Source organism: Eumetopias jubatus, unplaced genomic scaffold (genome assembly GCF_037043125.1).
Source record: "Eumetopias jubatus isolate StellerSeaLion01/CBP00866 unplaced genomic scaffold, mEumJub1_p1.0 scaffold_6, whole genome shotgun sequence".
In the NCBI taxonomy this organism is placed as follows: domain Eukaryota; kingdom Metazoa; phylum Chordata; class Mammalia; order Carnivora; family Otariidae; genus Eumetopias; species Eumetopias jubatus.
In genome coordinates, this window is record NW_028274812.1 from 141,557,648 (window position 1) to 141,576,112 (window position 18,465).

The 18,465-nt window shown below is 43.6% G+C and overlaps 1 protein-coding gene across 1 annotated transcript in view; it reads left to right on the forward strand.

Moving 5' to 3' along the window:
* CDKAL1 (CDKAL1 threonylcarbamoyladenosine tRNA methylthiotransferase) overlaps positions 1 to 18,465 on the forward strand; it is a 637,377-nt gene that overhangs the window by 616,764 nt on the left and 2,148 nt on the right. The window lies entirely within an intron of this gene.

Genomic DNA, 18,465 nt, shown 5'->3' on the forward strand with positions numbered 1-18,465 from the left:
TTTCTTTTTAAACCTTATATAAGATTGACTTCTTCATTGCCTGTATGTTAAATTGGTGTCACACACCATGAAAAACATAGTACATTTGATATTTAGTCCATTTCTTTCATACTGAACCCAATTAGTGTCTTTTGCCCACCTGTTGGGACATAGTTGGGTGTATCTGGACGCCATCTAGATACATAGATTTTATTCTGTACTGCTGAGCTATATATTTTATTGGGCATTACAGCTGAACTCAGGTGATTATGTCAGTTCAGGATGCACTTAGTATGTTTGCAGTACCTTTTGTGTACGTGCTTGTTTACCATCCAAAGTATCATCCAAGCAACCCGCCACTCAACAATTAGCTTTATTTTTTTAAAAAGATTTTATTTATTTATTTATTTGACAGAGAGAGACACAGCAAGAGAAGGAACACAAGCAGGGGGAGTGGGAGAGGGAGAAGCAGGCTTCTGGCCAAGCAGGGAGCCCGATGTGGGACTCGATCCCAGGACCCCAGGATCATGACCTGAGCCGAAGGCAGACGTTTAACAACTGAGCCACCCAGGCGCCCCAACAAGTAGCTTTCATTCCTCTTGCATCACTACTTGTGCAGCCACTGACGATAATTTCCTCCTCCTGAGGCTTGGCACTGGGGCATGGTGAGGGGAACTGCATGCATCGAGAAACTAATTGCACCTCCATAGTAATAATAGCTCCCAGTCAGTGTGCCTCTCCTATGTGTGCGACGTTAAGGCTTTTTACCTGTGTTACCTCTTTACCTGTGTTACCTCGCTGTATTCTTGTAGCCTCGGCCAGGGCAGCTAGAGCACAGGATCTAGAACACAAGAGCCCTGCTGTGCTCGCTCACAAAGAGGCATCAGAGGGGGGACTGGGGCAGGTGCTGTCCCTCCCTCTGGACCCGTTGTCCACACTGCAGGAGGGAGTAGAAGGCACAGCGAGCTGGAGGTCAGAGGCAGGGGCAGACTCCCAGAGCAAGGAAGGAAAAAGACTAGGCCCCCTGCGACTGGATTGTTCACACATGCGTCATGCGTGTTGTGCCTGGCGTCTTATGGTGGGTTTCAACATTTACCAACCATAATGTTACCTAGGCACTGGCCCAAATATTGGCGGTAGAAATAACAGATGTGATCTGGCCTTTGAGGAGGTTTTAGTCTGGGTGTTGTTCTGGTAATACTGCTCTTCATCGGGACCCTGGTAGGCCGGGGTTGAGGTGAGGGAGGGGGTCTTACGTAGGTACATTAGCTTCCCCATGCAACATAATGGCTCTCGGGGTGAAAGTTTTATGGGCGATTTTTATCAAGTCTAAAATGAATTCATTAAGAGCAAAAGGTATTCTTCATCATAGAAGCACCAAATAGAAAAAGCTTTCTTAGAAAAACCAAAGTGGTATCTCAGCAACACCCAAACATGAAAGGTCAGGTAGGCCCAGTCTCCTATCCCCACGGATGGGAGGAGGGAGACTCCAGGAGAGGATTTTCTCCTGTGATGATCTAAACTCATGTGTCCTGAACTGCACTTTCGTGCTCTTGCTGTGACTACATTACTCTTCCTTCAGATGTCTTTCCCATTTTCCTCCGTCGGCAGTGACCCGTGCTAGCATGGCCGTGTGCCTCGTTTGCCTGGGACAGTCTTGCTTTACACCTGTTGTCCTGATGTCATTAATCACGGTGCCCCTCTATTCACTCCCCACCACATCCTGGTTCGGAAGATGAATTACGCGGCCATCCCATCAATTTCTAAAGCAGACCCATCACTTTGCTAAGCACTGCTTGGGACCCAGAAGTCTAGGATGTGGTCCTTGCCTCAGGGAAAAGAAAGTGTAGTTGGGAAGAGAAGATAATATGTGTTTGAAACAAAATATGTAACATAGCAAGTACTCAATAAGAAATTGGAAGCTAGGAATCTCTGAAGGTTGGAGGTATCAGGGGTTGTGTGGGTCAGGGTTCTTTGTAGACAACAGAAGAGCGTTCATCTAATTTAAACAGGAAGGGAGGGATACAGTTTGCAGAATTGTTGGAAGTGCTGGCGAGTAGACTCTGCTAGAGCAACAGAAACAACACCCAGAACCACATAGAAGCTGCTGATAAGAAGTGTTCCCTCTGCCCCCACCCTGCACCTCAACGCAGAGCTCCCAAGCCCCGTCTGCCTCCTCACGAAGCTCACTCCACAATCAGGGCCTCACGGCATGGCCTCGGAGTGTGGAACCTGGGTCTCAAGCTTGTGCCCAGGGACAAAGGAGGATGGGAGACGGTCCTTGGAATCTGTAGTGGTAAGAATGCTCCGTGTGGAGACCTGGCAGCGTGACGAGGTTGTTGGAACAGTTTCCACTGCAGAGGGTGTCATGCATGTGCTGGGGTTAGAACCGGGCTTGGAGGGTGGAAAGGGCCGAGTCAAGCAAGTGAAGAAGGACATTGTTCTTGGTGTGAAAGGAGCACAAGTCAAGGGACAGAAAGCACAGGAACAGAGGTGGCGTCATGTGGGCATCCATACGCAGACGTGGGCCGGTGGGAGGCCGTGGGAAGTGTTGGCTGTGAAGGGGGAGACCGTTGGGTTCTGAAGGCAAATAGCATGAGACAGAAGTTAGGCTTTGCTGCATGAACGCATGAACTCTGGAACCTCGGGCTTCACCTAACAGAGTTCTATTTCCTGCACACACTGCAACGCATCTAGTACCTTGTGGTGGGCAGTTTGGAATCAGGATGGTCTGTTCCACACAGCCCCTCAGGGACGACCCAGGCTGACGGCAAGCGGAGAATTGCTGGAGAGCCAGGCTCTTCCCTCCCTCAGCCCTGGAGCAGCAGATGACGTTTCTGTTCACAGCCCTTGATCAGAATATTCACATGGCCCCACCTACTTCAAACGTTTGGGAAATACTTATGAATAAGTAAGGAGAAGATGTGGGTAAATGCTAGAAGCGTCTGCTGTGGCCCGTTGGAAAGTTTTTGAACATGAGCATAACCATGACAGTCACCTGTGGGAAGAAAAACTCAGGAGCACCGGGCCACCCTGTCTGTCCTGCTCACCACCAGCTCCCCAGGCCCAGCACAGCGCCCGGCTTCTAGTTGGTGCTCGGGACATATTTGTTAAATGAACTTGGCTCTCAGTGACATGCAGGGTAGAATGGATAGTTTCTCGACCACAGGCAGAGAAGTTGAAAATAAATCTATTACTTCAATTTGGGATATTAGTATATTCTTCCACGACTAATAAAGAAAAATCATAGTCAAGCTACACAACCTGTTCTTGGAAGTCATTTGACGTCCTGATAAGCAGATTGCAAAAGCCCCGTTTTAAATTGATAATAATCTTGCAAATTTAAATTCTTTTCATGGAAACTGTAAGGATGAGTACTTTAGACCTGGGATGCTTCTAACCATAAATTTGTGTTTTCTTCCCTTTTCCTTTCTAATGATGAATCTGACAGCCTGTTTCTCCCATCATACTCACAGTATTGACTTTGAGATGTGCCTCAAATAACAGAACTATGGATATTTCTGTTTTCTAACGTAGTTTGCAGTGTTTTAAATTTAAAGGGTTTTGGAGAAACAAATTTTCTCCTGCCCGCTGTCTCCCCAGTGCAATTCTATAAAATTACTGGGAAACATAAATATTCAAGCCATATGTCAAGTCAACAGTTATCTGTTAGGAAGTCAACCTATAAAAATGGAATGCATTGCCCTTCAGATTTGCCACCACTTGAGAAAGCTAAAGGACCACAAAAGCAAAGAACCATTGCAGATGTACTTTATCAAGATTAGCATTTTCCTTCCAGAAGCTCCTGGCTCCCAGGGCTTGTCTCTCTTGCAGATATCCGTTCTGAAAGAGAGTATCTCTTCAGCACATGAGCTTTGGAGTCATACTGTGTGGATTTGGACTTTTGGCTCTCTTATTAACTGTATGATCCTTGGCTGATCACTTACCCTCTCTAGGTATGTTTCCTCTCTTATAAATTGGGAGTAATAGAATCTGACAGGGTGATTTTGACGAATGAGCTAATGCATGGGAAGCACTCAGAGCATTACCTGGCATGTAGGAAGTGATCAATGAATATGTGGTGTGAAATTGGGGGCGTGGTGATAGTCAGTGAAGATTTATCTGGGCTCAGTTAATCAAGATGCTAATGATAATTGTGTCCATGGGCCATGGGTGATGTTTTGCCCGAATCACATACATACTATGAGAAGAGGACTTGGTCATTTGTTTTTTCAGGTGCATATATCACCAGCGAGAGCATTTGTAAAGTCTAGTTGCCTAAAATAAATATTCACGATCGTGATTTAAGTTCCCCTTTCTCACTGACTTTGCGTGTCTATTTCTTTTGTCTGATACCCTTAGATGAGGTCAGTTCCTTTGAACAATCGCAAAACATCTATGGTAGAGGATAGTGTTATTTGCTACAGATCTTTTTCTTTTAGATTTTCTTGTAGGAGGTAATTTCCTCTTCTGTGTTGTACTATATTATCTGAAAATAAACACAGTCTGCCTAATTGGTCTCCCTGTTTCTACCCTCTATATAAATCAGATCGTGTCTCCCTTATGTTTAAAACCATCAAGGATTCCATATGACCCAGCATATGTACCCAAAAACTGAAAGCAGACACTTAAGCCAATACTTGTACACCAGTATTCATAGCAGCATTATTCACAATAATCAAAAAGGGGAAAGAACCCAAGTGTCAACCGGCAAATGAATGGATACACAAAATGTGATATATACATACAATGGAACTTGACTCATCCATAAGAAGAAATGAATTTTTGACACAAACTGCCATATGAATGAACCTTGAAAACATTGTGCTAAGTGAAATAAGCCAGGCACAAAAGGAGAAATATCATATGATTCCACTTATATGAAAGATCTAGAATAGGCAAATTTTATAGAAGCAGAAAGTGGATTAGAGGTTACCTGGGGCTAGAGGTAGAGATGGGGAGTTATTTCTTACTGGTTACAGAGTCTCTGGAGTGGTGAAAAAGTTTTAGAAATAGTGGTGATGGTTGTACAACATGACGAATATAATTAGTGCCAGTGAATTGTGCACTTGAGAATGATTAAAATAGTGAATTTTATGTTATATATATCTTACCATAATAAAAAAAAGTTTTTTAAATGTTCAGTTTCCTCATGCTCACAGTGGAAACAAAAGTCCCAGCCTATAAGGCCTAGTGTCTTGGCCCCGCCATTGCCCCTGTGATGTCATCATTGACCTTTCTAGCCCTTGAATGTGCCAAACCAGCCACACTGGTCTCCATGCTGTTCCTTGAATGTGAACACACCAGCCATTCTCCCTCAGGAGGGCCTTTCCACCTCCCAGTCCCTCTGCTTAGAACCTGCTTCTCTTAGATGCCTAGGTGACACATCTGTCATCTCCTTCATTCAAGTATCTGCTGAAATTCTGCCTTATCAGTGAGTCCTTCCTGAGCAGCTCTCTATAAAACAACCACCCCCACCACAACCTAGAACCACCCCTATCCTTACCCCATTTTTCTCCATGAAAAATCTCCCTGTCAGACACACCACATATTTACGTGTTTCTTCGTCTCCATTTACTAAAATGGAAACTCCATCCATAAGTGCTGGGATATTTTGCTTCATTCCTTTCTTTGTCTTTAATGTCTAGAACAGTGCCTGGTACGGCAGAGCACATGCTTAGGAAATGTCTGTTGAGTGAATGAATGAATGAATGTATTTGTGTTAGAGATAGAAATAGACAGATAGGTAATCCCTGATTAAAAGGATTGCAAGACCCAATATCTGGTCATCTTATATATCAGTTAACTCTTGCCACTATAAATGCCTTGTGACACAATCACAAAACTTAAGAGCAGTCCAGCTAATCTCAACTGTTGGATGGTTTTACCTTTTGACAACACGGTGTCTGTGAATTGGTGTCTCATTGTGCTCTCTAATTACAAATGAGGTTGGCATATGTGTATACATTTGTTGAATTTCTTTGATCTATTTATTTAGATTTCCTCTTTGATAAAGAGTCTATGTAAGTCTGTTGCCCATTTCCTTCTGTTGAGTTGATACCTTTTTGATTTTTAGGATTTCTTTATATTATAAAAGTCTGCAGTCTGCTGTATGTGAAGCACGTGTCTTCTCTGTTTGTGGCTTGTCTTTTAACCTCTCATTGGCGCCTTTAGAATTTCATGTATTTTTGTGATTTAAGAATGGTTTCCCTGCCTTATGGGTTAGAAAGGTTTTCTGCCCACATTACCTAAAATTTTTCCAGTTCTGCCTTTCCCAGGTAAATAATCAATCTACCGGGAATTAATTTTTAAGGATGGTGGGTAGGAGTCAAATTTCATTGTTTTATGTGTGTATAATGAATTGTTCCAGAAAATTTTATTGGAAGTCCATCTTTCCTAGCAGTCCAAAATGCCTCTGTTATAAAAATCACGTCTCAGTATATATGTGAATCAGTTTCCAGCCCTCTACCTGTCATCTTTTTATATTAGTTGTCTATTGCTGTGTAACAAATGACCTCAAAATTTAGCAGCTTGAAACAAAAAAAATTCATTATCTCAGAGCGTCTGTGGGTCAGAAATCTGGGCAAGCGCAGCTAGGGTGCCTCTGGCCCCGTGCCTGTTGGGAGGCTGCAGTCGGGCTGTTGACCAGGCGTGTAGCCTTACTTGGAAGGTCAACTGGGGGAAGAGCTGCCTCTAAGTTCCCTTGTGTGGGGGTGGTGGGATTCCATTTCCCATGGGTTGTGGCAGTGAGGTCTTGATCCTTCGTGGCCACTGGGCAGAGGTCTCCTTCAGTCTCTTCTCATGTGGGCTTTAGCGTAGGACACCTCACAACAAGGCAGCTGGCTTTCCTCAGAGCAACAAGCAGAGAGAGTGAGAAACAGGGAAGCTACGAGGTGTTTTTTTTTTTTTTGTGACCTAATTTCAGAAGTGGCATCCCATCATTTATGTTGAGTGTTATTAATTAGAGGCAAGGCCGATCAGCTCATAGTCAGGGGAAGAGGGAAGTTGTTACAGCAGGATGTGAATACTGGAAGGCAAAGATCACTGGGAGCCATCTTGGAGATTGCCTGCCACACTTTTATGGTGATATAAATAATTAAATCTCCCTGTATTAATCTTCTCTATTATTTTCAGTGACATTTGGTAGGGTTGTTTATTTTTTACTTTTTAAGAACTATCCATATTCAAAATAGAAATAGAAAGGGGAAATGAGCATGCCTTGGGATGGAGTTTTAGAAGAACACATAATGGAATTTTGGAAGTGAGGGGGAAATACAGATGTGAACCTGCTTCAAACAGCCGATTTTAATGTAATCATGGTAAGTGCATACCATGTAATCTTTCTTAACTGGTTCATCTGAATTTTTCCTAGCTGAATAACTATCACAGTGATCTGTAGGAAACATTTTACATGTTAGCTCATCATTTATGAGATTCTTTGGACAGAACAAAGCACCTGCCATCTCCTTTATTCATTTTATACAGTTCATGGAGCTCAGTAATGCTAGAACCATATTCCCAGTGTCATTGAAAATGATGCTTAGAACAGGGTGGGAGGGTTGCATTGTAATAGTGGTTAGCATCACACATGGCTTCTTTTTCATTTAAAACACAAACATCTGCCAACACACTCTCATGGTTACCTAGTGGGAAGAAATACTTGGGCGTAATTATTTTGAGTTGAATTGCTTGCTTCAAGATTAACTTTCGTACACCTGATTGTTCCGTTTGTCGACATCTTAGTTCACAGCTTCCTGTATATACTCCATGGAATGAGGGTGGTTTCAGTTGGAGCTTAAGAGATTATCGAAAAGACTTCATCATCAGGAAAGCATCTGGATCCAATTCACCTTAATTTTTTTCAGCTTTGCCACACTGGTGGGGCCACATTAGCTTGTACAGATGCATACTTCCAGCCAATGTTTCAGGTTAGAGGAGTTCATTTCTGCCATCATCATGAACATGGTGATTACTGACTTCATAGTTCTCAGGGAGCCTTTTGGTTCCTTCTTTATTTCCAGTCCTGTTTGTGTGTGTGTGTGTGTGTGTGTGTGTGTGTGTGTGTGTGTGTGTGTGTGTATTTGTATTTGTGTATACATCTGTGGCTGAAAAAGAGACCTACATATACATTCTAGAGTAGTTTCCAAATTTTGACATAGTAAATAAATAGCTTGGATTTTAAGGGCAGCTAGTAAAATTTAAATCACAATGAATAAGAAGTAAAAATGAATGCATCTCCAGCTAAGATGCCAGACCTTTGGTAACATACCTTTCGGCAAAGCTCGCAACCCCTTGGTTTTTGTAGAACTAAAGAGGTTACGTATAAACAAATGACAACACCCCACTGTGCGCAAAGATATTTATGTGTGTTATTAATTCTAGACCCCCTTCTACCCTGCACTCCATGCACTTATTTGGTAAATGTAACAAGCCAAGAACTAGGCCAGTGTCAGGCATTTGAATGGACACATGGTGCTAAGTTAGAGAAAGATGAGGAACTTTCAAGAAAACGACAGAATTCAGGTAGAAGACCACAACTGGAGGGTTGAGGAGGCCTTACAAAGACTGGACCGCCACCATTGTTCATTCCCAATTATCAGGGACTGAGGCAACAGTTTCCATTAGAGATACTTATATTAAGAGGTGCTTCCTTAAGTGTATATTTTGGGAATTAAAATGCAATTATGATAGAGATAACTTTCAGATATGAAGATGATTTTGTATTTAAAGCAGACTCTACAGAGTCAGGAGATTTTGAGGGTCTTTTCTGATAGCATACTGCACTGCGTAATGTATATTTTAACATAATTTCCTTGCATTGATCACATATTTGGTGTTGATAGATTTTCTGCATAGGCCATATGTGCAGGCTCAGCTAAAAAAAAACAAGAAGGTGGTGCTGAACTCTAACTTGAGTTATGAGCTATCAGACATATTTTTCTTCATCTCTAGTAGCTTTCCCTTAAAGCTCTAACAATGCCTTTGAGCCATGAGAAAAATTTACACATAATATTTTGAATCCATTAAAAGAAGTTCAGAGCTTAAGAGTTGTTTTTGTATCTCTTGAGTCGGATGAATTACGACGTGACAGAAAACAATAATTAGGTGATGTGTCGACGCCGAGCTTTGATTTTTGGTATGATTATCTCTTTCTTTCATTTGGCTCAGTTGAAGTCAGAGGATCGGGCATCCTGAAAGAGGGGTCGCCCAGACCACGTCCTGAAAGAGAGGGTTACCCAGACCACACAGAGGCACATCAGAGCTCTTCCTTTGGTGAATGTCAAGGCAGAATTACTCAGAATATAATCTGAAATGCATTTGATCATACGGCAGATAGTTTAATAATTTATTTTTGGCCTTATTAGCAAAGCCTTGTATTTACTCTGCTGTCACCAAAACAAGGTATAAAACAAGATCATAGTGATTTTGTGTGTGCAGTGTGTTCTGGCTTGAAATTTTTTTTCTTTGCAATTTTAATGACCTGATAGCAATTACACATTTGAGGTGAGAGGATGTAGGGGAAATTACATGCGGATAATGCCGAATTTAGAATTGCCTGTGCCCAAAAGTGATACAGAAAGGCTGACAGGACTGTGCCCTCATCATGTAACTCTGTGACAGAGGTTTTATCATGTAAATATTTTCCCCAAATAAATGAAAAGATGTAGCTGATTCCAGGTTTAATTTGTGGAGTTCGTTACATGCCAGTGTACCTACAAAGCTGATGGACAGCGCATAGAACATTCTTCGCAGAGTCTTCAAGAACTAGAAACAACTAAGATCTTTGGTTCAGAGAGAATCGGGCATTCCTAATTATATGATATTAAGATGCTCCCAGTTTGAGGAATTGTCTGGAAGAGTAGTGGAGAAAGGTAGCACGGCACCCTCCGTCCCTGTCTGACCCTGGAGCGCGGGGACAGGGTGTCTGTCAATCCGAGGAAGGCAGCTTGCAACGCCTGCAGGTGTCAGGGACAGAAGAACTCATTTAGACGCTGCACGGCGAGATGGGAAGACAGGTGGCGACTCTCTTCCAGGGGTATCTTTTATTTGAGCAGAACCAGCCCAACTCTTCCTCATTAAAACACATTTTGCAACATGTTCTAATGTGAGCAGATCGTGTGTGTGTGTGTGTGTGTGTTCAGAGAAAACGCAGCAGTGTGCCTTCTCTGGGTCCCATTTACAAAGTCTCGGCATGGTTCAGAACTGCAGGTCAGGTGGGGTGCAGCGTCCCTGCAGGACCTGACCTGGCTTTTCCCAGAATGGCCTTTCTGTAGAGAAACGCAAAACACCACCATTGCGTCCGTGAGCTGCAGTAGCAAGTAAAGGGGATAAAGTCGGCTTAGAAGGAATCTCGATCCTGATAGTCATTTGATACGCTGTGCCTTGATTTTTCTCATTTCTCTGTATGGCGTTAGAAACGTACCTCTGATGTGTTATTACCAAGGCTGAAGCGAAGCCTCTCATCGGCTTCACCATGGATACCTGCTCCCCATCAATAGGGCAAGTTGGGATTAAGTCATGTTAACAGCTTCCCTGGGAATTTGGAGGGAATGAAAGAATGCATATAGAGTACTTAGAGTCGTGCTGGGCACGTGGTGACCAGTGCATAAATGCTTCGTGTCTACTTAGTGTTTTTATATAGAGGCTGTCGTCCACATGTCCTCCTGGATCCTTAGGCTTCTGGTTCTGTGGCCATATCACATAATGCAAGTTATAAATATTTGGGGGGAGGAGGCACTGCATGAGAGGCCTGTGAACGGCATGACTTTCCATTGGAAGGCCAAACCCAACCAAGAAAAGGATAAGATGTTTGCACCTGTACAACAATATAAATGTAGAAGGCAAAGGAACACATAGAAGTACAAATACCCCTGCAGAGAAGGTTCTGTTCATTGACCACCTCCTTCAGGTCCTTATCTCTTTCAGCCGAAAAAGCCATGAGTAGGACAAGCATGGTGGCTCAGCAGGTCTGTGTGAGCAGAGGCTGAGCCCTGGGGACCCCATCTTCCTCCACCAGGAGGCTTCACAGCCAGCCAGCAGTACAGTCACTGGGAGGTGCCCTGCACCCCTTTTCCCTGTAATGTGGAGAACGTCAGGCTTCTGTTGGAGTGCATTCTCTCCTGCAGCTGGTTCAGCTCTGCCTGAATTGAGCACACCTTCTGGTGGGACAGTGAGAACACAGGGAAGTCACATATGCCAAGAATGGTAAGCACAATAATGTGTTCACTCACACACACACACACACACACACACACAAGATAACCCACGTCCTGATCCCAGCAACCTGTGAATGTGCTGCCTTACATGGCCAAAGGGAACTTCAGGTGTATGATTCAATTAAAGGTCGAGATGGAGAAATTGTCCTGGGTTTATTCCCATGGGCCCAGCGTAAATCACAAGGATCCTCATTGAAAAGTCTGTACTACTGGCTTTGAACCCGGAGAGAAAAGGCCACAAGCCAACGGATACAGGCAGCCTCTAGAAGCTAGATAAAGAGCAAGGAGACCAATTCTCCCCTAGAACTGCCAGAAAGAATGCAGCTTTGCCAACACCTTGATTTTAGAATTTTCAACCTCCAGAATTGCAAGCGAATGAATTTGTATTAAAACCTGAGGTTTACGGTAATTTATTAAAGTAACAATAGAAAACTAATGTACCATGCTACTTCTCTGCTGGCAAGTTTTTCCCTGTTGGTACTATTGTATTTTTATACTGTGTTGTATCAATGATGTTTGACCCTCTGTTCCAACTACCCCACAATCTAATAAGAAAGCCAAGAATAGGTAAATGTCAATTTATATGGAAAGACTATGTGCGCCTGTATAAAATGTGTGTCTCTAGTACTAAGGAGCAGGTAGAAAGGCAAATATCCTTTCAGCCAGCACTGCCCACCCCCATCGGTGCTGGGCCCTGGGCATGCACTGGCGAGGCTCCTCCCGAGGAGTGCTCATAGGATCTTGCAGGAGTAGACAGGTCATTTACTACCACCGACAAGGGCCATGATGAAGGCCGGCCAGCAGGATGCCCAGCCCCACGGAGGGGGAACACCTCCTTCCTCTGGGGCTGTGCGCTGGTTGAGAGAGTTTTTCCTGCAGGAGGTCCCGTCTGACTGAGCCCTGGGAAAACAATCTCAAGAGGAAGCAGGGGGCAGGCAGAGAGTGGAGGAGGGGAGCTGGCTAGTTCAGGCTAGGCACAGAACCTAAAACCTTTGTGGAATCGAGAGTGACCTGTTTCCTTTCCTTTTTAGTTTCCTTGAAAAAAGATGTTATAACAAAACTAAATATCAAAGGAAAAAGCAGATATAAAAATGAGCCTCTGGCACGTGTGACTGGTGAACCCTTCTTCATAAATTGTGGGTCCAAGTTTCCCTTCACATATGAGATGGTTTTAGTTAAGAGCCGTTCAAGAAGGCTCACTCCACAGAGAGAGGCAGAGCTTCTCCATCGTGGGTTAGCGCTTGTGAGGGTAGTACCCAGGACGGGACATCTTTGTCTCAGTGCTAGTGCTAAGTGCTGTGGGGAGCTCTGGGCTTCCCCACGTTCCGGGTCACACTCCTGGGATGTAATACAATAGCCCTTCATGTAGACCTTCTGCATTCCAGACACCCCACCCGGGCACTGGGCGTATTACTTCAAACCCTCTTGACATCATCTTATGGTACATATTGATATCTCTGCTTCATAGAAGAGGTAACTAGGCTTCGGGGGTTTAAACCACTTGTCCAGGGTCATACAGCTGCCAGATGTCTGACCCTGGATTCAGTTTCTGCCCTGCCAGAATTTGAAACCCATGCTCATTCATTATATACCGTGTGTCCCCTGCTGATGCAGAAGGGACAAAAATAGCCTAAATCAGTTAATCATATTTGAGAAGCAAATAAAATAGCAACTTTATGATTTTACAAGAAGAATATCTGAGACAGTTTGCCAGTTCCATTAGAACCACAAAACACCAGGGAATGTGTTAATCTTGAGTTTTACATGCTCAAAAAACTTAATATGCACATCTCACTCGATCCTCCTAACAGCATCTCCATTTCTTAGGTGATTTTATGTGGAAACAGAGAAGATAAATCGTTTGCTCCCAAATCCTAACATGGAGGTGGGATTAGAGGCCAGAACCAAGGCCCTTCGTGCCCCCAGCACTGGTCCCATGTGACCTCGGTGCCCTGCATGTGCTCGGGTGTAGGCAAGCTCCTCTTTCTTCTTCCCAGCCATGCACGGGTAGCTGCTTAAGAAAGACATAATTCAAGATGGACTGTTGTTACCCCCCAGCCAGACTGCGTTCTTTTTTCCGAAGTCTTCATTTATCTGCACCTGATTGAAATCTGATCCGTAGACTTCCTGAACATCAAAGTGGTTTTTGTTTGGTTTTGTTTTCAGTGTAGGTACTTGGTTCTACTTTACCAGATTTATTACTTTAATAGGATTTGATAAGCTGTACTTTTGAAAATTAATAGGATGCTTTAAAAATTAGCAAGAATGTTTAGAAATTAATCAAGGAAGCAGTGAGATTTACAAAGCAGGGGGATAGCCCATGTGAATCAAAGTGAACACTTTCTCAGTGTTGTCCTTAATTTACTATAACTGGATAAATACAGGGATCTTTTTGATTGAACAGAGGTCCTATCCTGCCTCGTTTCAAATTTCTTGTCTGTTTTGAAAAAGGCATTTGTCAGTGGAGTTTGATTTCTTAAAAAGTGTAAGTTTGAGAGTTGGTGTTTGCTTAGTCTTAGCAAGCAATAACATTTCTCATATGGGGTGTGTTACCGTTTGAGAGATGGAAGTGCATCTTGAATTTCAAGAATGAATAATCTTTGGTAATGTTTAAGAAGTTTAAGGAAGGTTTGAGCCTTCTGTTTACTTCCCAGAACTATTGGCCATACTAAGTTTTTCTCTAAGTCTGTTATATACATTGTTCTCTGTGTGTGTGTATGTGTGTGTGTATGTGTGTGTGTGTGTGTGTGTGTTGTGTCGGTGTGCACATGTAACCTTTTACCTTAGCATTGGTGATTTATCATCACCTCCCCTAAAAGCACTTTGTGTCTAAATTGGGTCTTAGAAGTACTACATTCTTTCCTATTCGCTTCTAACTATATAGAGGTCTGCCATAGTTGTATGTTTAGATGTTGGAGTGTCTTGGACTTTAGGAGAAAGTCCTTCTGTTTTCCTATATTTTTTTAAAAGATTTTATTTATTTATCTGACAGAGAGACAGCACAAACAGGGGGAGCTGCAGGCAGAGGGAGAAGCAGGCTCCCCGCTGAGCAGGGAGCCCGATGTGGGACTCAATCCTAGGACCCCAGGGCTCATGACCTGAGCTGAAGGTAGACGCTTAGCCACTGAGCCACCCAGGCGTCCCTCCTATATTTTTAAGTTACTTTTCCTTCAGTATCACAGTGGTGGTGACAATTGAAATGTACAAAGCTAGCTTCCTACTGATTACTGTCAGCTGAGAAGCCTTTTTCTCAATCTTATATTTAAAAATATGTCATCAAACTCTTTTAATCACGATCTTGGATCACTAAAAGGTGAAGATATAAAAGAAGCCCAGTATGGTAGAGACAGGCTACCTTTTCCCTCTTGTGCTGCGTTGTTTGTCAAGTGCCCACCTTGATCTTAGGGAGAGCAGCAGGCCAGGTGGGCGCGGCCGCCCGAGCACGCTCCTGCTGTCCATGAGATTCTGTGATGCAGACTTGGTATGCTGGAAATGGGGGGGGGGTCCATTACGGTCAGACGGATTAGGTGTTTGCCGGGAGAGGTGGGGGGCAGGGACAGGGGCGTGGAAGTGAATAAAGTAATACCCAAGGAAGAACACAACTATGGGTAATCCACTATGGTAATTCAATAAGTAACTTTCATATTTGGAGCATAATTTTATGGCAAATGAGTTAGAAGAAGGAGACGAAATTTTGTGGAATAGTCATCGAAAGTCAAGGGTTTTTTTCAGGCCAAGAACACAAACACATTAGCTACACTGCAGCTTTGTGAAGTAGAAGGTATTATAAACTCAACCAGATGCTTAATGCTTGAAGACGTGGCCTAGTACTGCCCAGGTCAGCCTGACCCCAGGCCTGGCACCAGTGATCACCAAGTGACAGCTTGGAATGGCAGGTGTAGAACCAGGGCCCAGCATTCGGAATGATGGGTGGAACAGAGGTGGATTCTCCCTGAAGCCAGGAGTGATTGCGTTTCCCTGGCTCACTCTTGGAGGGGCCCCTTCCAAGGCCCTGTACTTAAGTTTGTATTTGCACTTTCTCCTAAAAAGAAAGCTCCAGCTCCCATGCTATCTGGATCTACTCCTTGGTGAGGATGTCTGTGAACTTCCTAAAGTCATACATGGAAGCATGAGTAGCGCTGTGTGCCTGTGGGCATGGGCACCTCCACATTTTTCTGGGGAACAGTCTATAGTCTTCACTGGCTTCTCAAAGCCTTGTGTGACTCAAAAATGTCAAACTCGGGCCAAGGAGACATCAATCAGCCTCTTAGTTATGGTCTCGTAAACCCAAATTTAAGAAGTGATGCTTTATTTAATCTCTAGAGGCAGCAACTTAGGATTCATGTAGATTCATATCCTGATTCCATCACAGGACACGTGGGTCACAAGGGACATGGAGAGGCACGTGTTCGATCGTTTGTACCTCCTCTGGAACACACACCCCCATTTACTCACTTAGTCACATCTGAACACTTCCCAGGTACCCGCTCTACCCCTGCAGATGTGCAGGTCCAAGAACCCGGAGGGGAAGTAGCCTCGTTGCACTTGAAGAACTCACATCACTTATGTCATTGTAGCGAAGGACTGCATTCTCTCTCCGGGCTGCCCGGTCCAGATGAGTGCTGTCCTTGAGATATGAAGACTACTTTAGGCAAACTAAAAGTTTGTCAACATATTCTTAGCTCCAAAATATCACACGGAAAGCCAGTCTCACAAGAGAATGGTCTCCTGGGGCAGGGGCAGCTTTGGGTGCACCTCTGAGCTCTGGTCATGCCCCCCCCCCCCCCACTGCAGGAAAGAAAGCTCATCTGTTCCACTGCATGCCCCCTTGTCGAGGGACGGACACCAGCAGGGTGTCGGTCCAAACACCTGTGAGCGCAGAAGTGAATCATGATTCGACTGCCATTGGGTTGAGAGATTTATCCTTGAGGTTAGCAGTTTTTCTTTTCTTTTTTTTTTAACTTTGCCATTAGTCTCCTAGAGTCAAAGCAGGAATTCTTGCACGTCTATCACATGGAAGCATTAGCTGGTGGAAACTGGATTCTAAAAGTTATTTTCATTTCCCCATTCCTATTCTTTTTTTTTTTTTTTTTTTTTTTGCCAAACAAAACCTAGTTATATTTTAAGTGTCATTCTATTCCTTTGGACAGGGTTCTAGAAAGCAACTTTTATTTTGGGCCAAAGAAAACTTTGTTAAGTTTTGGAAAGAACTAGAAAAACTGTTAGTCAATTTACCCTGAGATCTGAAGGTCCTATCTGCACACAAGCATTGGTCATCATTATGGTTTTGTAGGAGATACAAACCCTAGAAAACCCAATTCCAGCTTCTAGCTTTTTCCAAATTCTATGCTAAATACATTTCAGACTAGAATCTTCAGCATTTCATCTTTGAACATTAATGCACAGGGATACATAAATCCTGACAAATGCTTTTTAGATTCCAAACCACTTTCATGTGTAAAAGCCCTGGTGTGTTTAACATTCAGCCTGATGGGCCCCATCTCAAGATTCTGGAATGGTATGGTAAATAATGGGGGTGTCAAGGAGGAAAAACTTTAGGTTCAGGAATTACATCCTTCACAATCACTTTAATCCTATCACTCTGTCCACTCTTTAGAATGTGCCCCATCAAAACTGAGTTCCCTTTCAGGGTGCCCGACTGGCGCAGTTGGTAGAGCAAGTAACTCTTAATCTCAGGGTCATGAGTTCAAGCCCCATCCCCATTCCTATTCTTCATACCTCTCGTTACTCACTCATCTGAACTCAAATCCTGTGGGTTCTCCATCAAAAGTCTGTTGTCCCTCCTTCCCCAGCCTTCTGCCATCATCCCAACATAGGTGCTCATCATCTCCCACCTCAACTCGCCACTGGATCACCTACTCCCATTCTCTTCCCTCCCTTCAGTCTACCCTGCACATTCCCGCCATGGTTTCATTCTGGAGAGTACGGTTTCCGCATGTCTACCGTGCGTGGTGAGTTGCAACTCTCAGTTTCCACACAGAGGACGCAGGTGTCAACAAGAGATTCTTAGGGAGCTTGGAAGGGAAGAAAAAGCGAAGTAAAATGTTGTTGAAACACATTTTGTGCTGCTGTGGATTTCTTGTTCTTCCACAGACATGCCTGATATTTTCCTGCCTCTGGGTTGCCCCCTTGGCCCCCCACATTGTTCTTCCCATCCGTGTTCCCCTGCCCCCCCCACCTCCGTCTCTCAAAGTGGTGTTTTGGGTCCCAGTAGGGGAGGCACCAACTCTAAAGCCTGTACATAAGATGGAGATCTTCTATAATAGAATTAAAGTTATACTTTGAAAGGCTAGAACCGTCTAGAGAGCAGCCAGGTTCTCCCTCCCCACTAGTGATCACAGCTAGACAGCATACCGGAGGGAGCTGAATTGGCTGTCCCTCTGGCCACCCAGACCCTTCAGCTTCCTCTTCAAGTTTGGGGCAGCCAGGAATCTCCACCTGGAGGGATATGTTTGTGGAATGAAATGACATCCATAAAAAACTATGTCATTCGGTTTTTTTTGTTTTTTTTTTTTTGCTGAGTAGATGTGGTTGCATCCCTAAAAGGTACATTTTTGATAGGATTCCACTCTACATAAATGTTATGCTTCATGAATTCTGCCTTAATTCTCCATAAACTAACTCTCTCTCCTCCCCTCTCATATGTTTTGCGTGTAATCTAGAAAATCATGAACTTGGCCTGACACTTCAAAGAAAGGAAATATGATTTATCCATACCTAACTTGGGGCCACATGGCCCATGGTGGGTGTTTGAATGTGTCTGTGCTGAAGGAGTAAATAAGTGATCGCTTCTTCTTACATCAGACTAAAAAGCTTCTACACAGCAAAGAAAACCATCAACAAAACAAAAAGGCAGCCTGCTTGAATGGAGAAAATATTTACAAATCCTATATCTGATATCTGATAAGTAATATCCTAAATATATAAGGAACTCCTATAACTCACTAGCAAAAAAACAATCTGATTAAAAAATGAGCAGAGGATCTTGAGTAGATAGTTTTCCAAAGAAGACATACAGATGGCCAACAGGTACATGAAAGATGCTAAACATCACTCATCATCAGGGAAATGCAAATCAAAACGGCAGTGAGCTATCACCTCCCACCTATCAGAATGGCTGTTTTCAAAAAAACAAGAAATAAGTGTTGGCAGAGATGTAGAGAAACGGGCACTGTTGTGAGAGAATGTAACTTGGTGCAGCCACTGTGGAAAACAGTATGGAGGTGCCTCAATAAGTTAAAAACAGAAA